The following is a 6,831-nucleotide window of genomic DNA, read 5'->3' on the forward strand; positions in this document are numbered from 1 at the left end:
TGGAGCCCGTGGAGAGGAGGATCATAGAAGAGCTCTCAATGGGCCTCCTTAGAACATCCGTCAACTTTGGAATTCCTGAGGTCAGTCACAAAAATGTAACACGTGAGGAGAAAAGAGAAACAGATCTCTGTATGTATTTACTGAGAGTGAGTAATTATCAAATAAAGTCAGACGCAGAGAGAAGTGATAACTGTAAGCAGATATATAGATGGGGAGAGATAAACACACTACAGGCAGATGTTTGGACATTACCACTGGGCTAATTGCACAGATGGGAAGATAGAGAAGCTACAGATTTTAGTTGTACTAGACATGTCAAAATTGGTAGATTAACAAGATGTTGCCACAAGTTGGCGATCACGTTCACATGCGCAATCCAAATATCATCAGGGGGTAAATGTATCAAGCTGAGAGTTTCCGGCGGGTTTGGAAAGCGGAGATGTTGCCTATAGCAACCAATCACATTCTAGCTGTCATTTATTTAGTACATTCAATGAAATGATAGCTAGATTCTGATTGGTTGCTATAGGCAACATCTCCACTTTGCAAACCCATCAGAAACTCACAGCTTGATACATTTACGCTCGATTTGAATTGATTTTGACCTTGCTGGTTCGTCAATCCTGACGGCGACTGACGGCCAGATCTGAGTGTGCAATAAAAAGTTCTTGCCCGACTTTTTAATAATGATGCCAGCGTTCCATGTTAATATCACCTTAGTCTCTGAGTCTTCCCCTCGGGCTAAAATTTGCCAATCAGCCCCTGCCATCAGGGAACACCCGTCACAGGTTGTCACTTCTCCTATTCTAAGTCACTCACCAGCCGCTTGTGTAATCCCAGCACTTTAGCTATGTTGTCCCAGATTACATTTATCTGGTCGTGAACTTGTCTCCTGCTTTTGCCAGCAGGTGACTGGATAGTTAGGCAGGATGACAGACACACTATTTTGCTTCACTTTCTGCTGATGCAAATTCCTGATACATTTTCAGTCACTTAGTTAAAAGAAGCTAACTAGTCATTACTGGCTTTAATATGCAAGATCAAAGATGTGACTGAAAGTTTAAATGGACAAACTGACATGCTATGCTTTGCCATGTGAGCTTTTTTTTCTGTGCTTGTTTTATAAAACTTTCAGCAGTGCCATTTATTGCATGTGATGATAATATCTGGGGTGTGAGACATCAACTATTATATGTATTGCATGAGGATGCAACCTAAAAAAAAAAAAATTACAATTCTTTACTTTGGAAAAAAAAGTATCTTAAATATGACCTGATTAATATCTGTAAATAAACTTGAGGTCAATAAAGAGATTCGTATAATGATATTTTCATAAAAAAGGCTATATAGAGGACTAGGGGTCATCAGTTCTAAATAGAAGAAAGGTTTCAGCATAAGGAAGAGTTCTTTACTGTAAGGGCGATTAAGCCTTGGAATTCCTTACTTTATAAATTTGTGATGGTAAATTCACTAACAGCACTTACAAATGGATTGGCTGCCTTTCTTACAAGCAATGTTATAATTAATAGAGAACATTATGGGTGTGAATAATTCAGGAAATGTGTCAGATTTCCATTTTTGAGGTCAGTAAGGAATGCTTTTACCCTGTGAGACTAAATTGGCAACTGTCTTCTACACTGGAGTTTTTGTTTTGCTTTTCTCGGAATCAACACACAGAATTTATGGCTGGTGGAACTTGATGGACCAATTTCTTTTTTAACCTTATTAATTATATAGTCATGTGACTTTTTGAACTATACAATATAATACATATTTTTTTTAAACTTAGATTTATTAAATGATTAAATGATTTCAGATCAATACACAAAGGCAACATAACAGCTAATTTACTTTAAAGCATAAAACAATTAATCTTTCCTAGTGTTACTTTTAAAGCTGACGTTACAATAGAGAGAAGACAAAGCTTGGTGTTTGCTATATGTGCTGTCTATATAAAATGACACTGAGAAACTGAAAACCTCAGTACAAATCCCAATTCCAGCACCTTGTGACCATGGATAAAGCACTATGTCTCTCTCATACTCGAGGCTAAGAAATATACATTATTGGCCCAGAAAAATTATAGGTAAGATTGCATGGGCTATGTAAAATAATATTTATTAGTAATAAATGCAATATTTATGGTAACAACTTTTACTTCTAACCTGAGGTCATCTCATTACATCCTGTAAACGCTGTCTGCATTAAACCTGAGACCATGAACATTTAGCTGAGAGCAGTTAAGTGGGACAGGTAGGCAGCCGTTGCAGTGTCTATTTGTTTTCCACGTTTCTGGGAAGTCGAGAGACAAGTTTATTTGCTATAGAGCATCATACAGAGGGATCACTAGGGATTGGCTGGGCTCTCCACAAGTATCTTTTTGTAAACTGCTCTGCTCTAGCTTCAAAATAAAAGTCTGAAGCAGTGATGCATGCTGGGAATGGAATGTTGTGTGAAAGTCACACAGAAAAAAATAAACAAACTATTCAAATAATGCCATCTGTTAGTAGTATATTCATTAATGACAAAACAAAATAATAAAAAAATGTTTTTTTTTTCCATGAAATACATTTATTAGGATGTAATTAATGTCTACTGTACATAAAATACATTTTTACAGTAGCACCTGATTGCAAACACATGTTCTATCATGTATACACAGCAAAACACACATGAACTGGAGTGAAAACCATTTATCAAGGGGTGGATGAGTGGTGCGGTGTAACTTATTTTATCTTAGAACATGTATTACAAAACCGTATTCTTTTCAATAGATGCACAAAATCCCATTCTGCTTTCTGATGACAGGACCACATAAAGCAATTATCCCTCTCTCCATTTAATGAACCCACAAGTATATTACTTTATTTTTTGCTTCCACTGAACTAACTGAGAATTCCATCATTGACTGAGCATTGTACAGAGACTACACACTGCACATCTCTCCGCTAACAGCCTGAATGTAAATAATTTGACGGATCTGCAGCTCTCCGTTCTCCCTCATACTCCGTAATATATAGTATATCTGCTATTCAAGTAATTAGTTCCCTCTGTGTGTCAACAACATTTGTGGGTTTCAAATTGACTTAGCTTACTCATTACGATACTATTGCCAGATGTGGGGGTCTTTTTTTGAGGACAGAGGGTTTGGGTTGCGTGCAGAATACTTTCCCTGTTCCTCAGGCTAATTGTCTTATTAATGGAATTTGTGTACATAATTCTACTAGGAGTCTCATTCTTAAGCCAAAGAGGAAACCACAGGTACAAAAATCTCTTGACTTGACGTTAAAAAATGTCCCAGATTAAAAAAATTCAAAGTTGTGTTTAATATTTACATTGCTTTCCCTATAGTGTAACTTGTGGCTATTGTCTATGTCAGAAGTGGGCAATATATAAAATTTACAAGCTAGTAAGGAGAATCTAAAAGCCAGCTTGGCCTTCTAAGTGTACAGCGCATATTTGAAAAGCCTCTGAAGGACCTTTGAGATTAGTCTTCACAAATACACTTTCTCTTTTGTTTATAGGTGTCCACATCTGCAAACCTTCACATAGAGAGCTGCATAAGTGACACAAATGCACAAAACCACAATTGCACATTATAAGCATTAGTGTAATGAGTTTAGGAAGCGGTGAGAAACGTCTAGGAACCAACGGAGAAGTCCGTCTAAGTGATAAAATATAAGGGTTCCTTAGATGCCAAATCGGGACAGTCCCAATTTGAGGAGGGTGGACTGTCCCAGAACTTTTGTCCTGACTGTCAAACATATCGGGGGCAGGGGTGGGGGTATATCCCACTCACTCTGCTGTTGGTGAGTGTGGAGATGCAAGGCTCGTTTTAGGAAGGCAAAGAGGGGGTAGCCTGCCCCTGTGTAAAGTGACCAGACACACCAACGAGGTATGTCTACAACTTCCTGATTTTAAAAGTTCTATTGGTGAGACATACACATATAGGGCCTGATTCATTAAGGATCTTAACTTGAGAAACTTCTTATTTCAGTCTCCTGGACAAAAAAACATGTTACAATGCAAGGGGTGCAAATTAGTATTCTGTTTTGCACATAAGTTAAATACTGCCTGTTTTTTCATGTAGCACACAAATATCAACTTTAAATGTCAGTGTACAAATAAGCTATCAAGTATTTGTGTGCTACATGAAAAAACAGTCAGTATTTAACTTATGTGCAAAACAGAATGCTAATTTGCACCCCTTGCATTGTAACATGGTTTTGTCCAGGAGACTGGAATAAGAAGTTTCTAAAGTTAAGATCCTTAATGAATCAGGCCCATATTGACTGTCTGACCACGGTGTTATACCAAGGCTCTGTTTAAACTGTAGTGTGGGAAATTGAGAGAGGGAGAAGCCATATTACTGCTTATAGAGGAAGACTGAGCTTCAGAGACAGATATAGTAGAGTTGAGCTCTTAGACTTTTGCTGTCAATGAAATTAATGACTTTTATGGCATTTTCCAGAAAGCTGATGTGTATCAGTTTGTTATTTGGGTTCCCAAAAGTAATTTTTACAAAGGTTGCTCAGCCTCTGTCGGCCTCCTAGAATTCATTTACAAAAACCGGTCACTGGCTACTCCATGGCTTGGATTCATCTGGCTCGGATAGACACAATAGTGAAACGCGTAGTGAATGTTGGATCCCGTTGCAGACACTAGGCCTGAACAACAATTTTTTGACTCTGTTTGTGCTGGTGTCTTCTGTATCCCAGGGCTGTTTTCTAATCCTAGGTTTCAGCAAAGTACACATTATCACTATTTACTATTTCTGAATTTAAATTTAGAGATACTTTATGTTTGTTGTGCTGAGTCTTTAAGAACAGCTAAGAAAAGAAAGAAGTATATTTTGCCTATTTTTCTATTGGCCGCCTCGATACCTACAAAGTCCTATCTGTTCCAAAAAAACTATATAAAATTTTCGCAGTTATACTAAAAAGTAAAAAATATATTATATAACTGTACTACAGCATGAGGATGCAATCATTCTTCTCGTCATTAAGCAGTTAAAATAAATTGCAGCATTTTTAAAATAAATCAATTATCAAATTATTTTTTTATGTAATGTGTAAAATTATTTCAAATTGAAGTTGGTGGTCCTCCGCCTGGGAGTAAGCATGATTCTGTGGCCGACATTCAGCATTTGGTAGCGGAAGAGTGAGACCATTCTTTTAGATTGCACATGGGGCACAGGACACTATATATAAAGGACATTATTTCAGAAATGATAGGTCCTCTTTCAACATTATGAAAAATAGCAACATAGAATTTAACGGCAGATCAGAACCGCTTGGCCCATCTACTTTGCCCAATTTTCAACCTATGGTAACCTCAAACCCTATTTGATCCTTAGTTCTTTGTAAGGATATTCTTATGTCTATCCCAAGCATGTGTTATTTGCTCTACTGTATTAGCCTCTACCACCTCTGATGGGAGGCTATTCCACTTATCCACTACCCTTTCTGTGAAGTAGTTTTTCCTCACATTTCCTCTGAACCTACTTCCCCCCAGTGTCAGTACATGTCCTCGTGTTCTAATACTTCTCTTCCCTCCAGTGTCAGTGCATGTCCTCGTGTTCTAATACTTCTCTTCCCCCCCAGTGTCAGTACATGTCCTCGTGTTCTAATACTTCTCTTCCCCTCCAGTGTCAGTACATGTCCTCGTGTTCTAATACTTCACTTCCCCCCAGTGTCAGTACATGTCCTCGTGTTCTAATACTTCTCTTCCCTCCAGTGTCAGTGCATGTCCTCGTGTTCTAATACTTCTCTTCCCCCCAGTGTCAGTACATGTCCTCGTGTTCTAATACTTCTCTTCCCCCCAGTGTCAGTACATGTCCTTGTGTTCTAATACTTCTCTTCCCTCCAGTGTCAGTGCATGTCCTCGTGTTCTAATACTTCTCTTCCCCCCAGTGTCAGTACATGTCCTCGTGTTCTAATACTTCTCTTCCCCCCAGTGTCAGTACATGTCCTCGTGTTCTAATACTTCTCTTCCCTCCAGTGTCAGTGCATGTCCTCGTGTTCTAATACTTCTCTTCCCCCCAGTGTCAGTACATGTCCTTGTGTTCTAATACTTCTCTTCCCTCCAGTGTCAGTACATGTCCTCGTGTTCTTATACTTCTCTTCCCCCCAGTGTCAGTACATGTCCTTGTGTTCTAATACTTCTCTTCCCCCCCCAGTGTCAGTGCATGTCCTCGTGTTCTAATACTTCTCTCCCCCCCCCAGTGTCAGTACATGTCCTCGTGTTCTAATACTTCTCTTCCCCCCCCAGTGTCAGTGCATGTCCTCGTGTTCTAATACTTCTCTTCCCCCCCCAGTGTCAGTGCATGTCCTCGTGTTCTAATACTTCTCTTCCTTTGTAGAATGTTTCCCTCCTGCACCTTGTTATAACCCTGGATATATATAAAAGTTTCTATCATGTCCCCCCTTTCCCTTCTCTGCTTCAAACTACACATATTAAGATCTGTTAATCTTTCCGGGTAAGTTTTGTGCTGTAGGCCATGCACCATTATAGTTGCCCTTCTTTGTACAGTATCTAATGTATTTATATCCTTCTGGAGATACGGCCTCCAGAACTGAACACAGTATCTAGATGAGGCCGTACCAATGTCCTATACAGTGGTATTATTACTTCTTACTTTCTGCTACTGAATCCTCTCCCTATACAACCAGGCATCTGACTTACCTTCCTCATTGCTCTGTTACATTGCTTACCTGCCTTTATGTCACCTGAAATAGCGACTCCTAGATCCCTTTCCTCCTCAGTAGTTTCCATTATAGTGTCATTAATACTATATTTAGCCTTTGGGTTTATGAGACCCAAGTGCATGAT

The sequence above is a fragment of the Mixophyes fleayi genome, chromosome 2 (assembly GCF_038048845.1).
Source record: "Mixophyes fleayi isolate aMixFle1 chromosome 2, aMixFle1.hap1, whole genome shotgun sequence".
NCBI classification, from domain to species: domain Eukaryota; kingdom Metazoa; phylum Chordata; class Amphibia; order Anura; family Limnodynastidae; genus Mixophyes; species Mixophyes fleayi.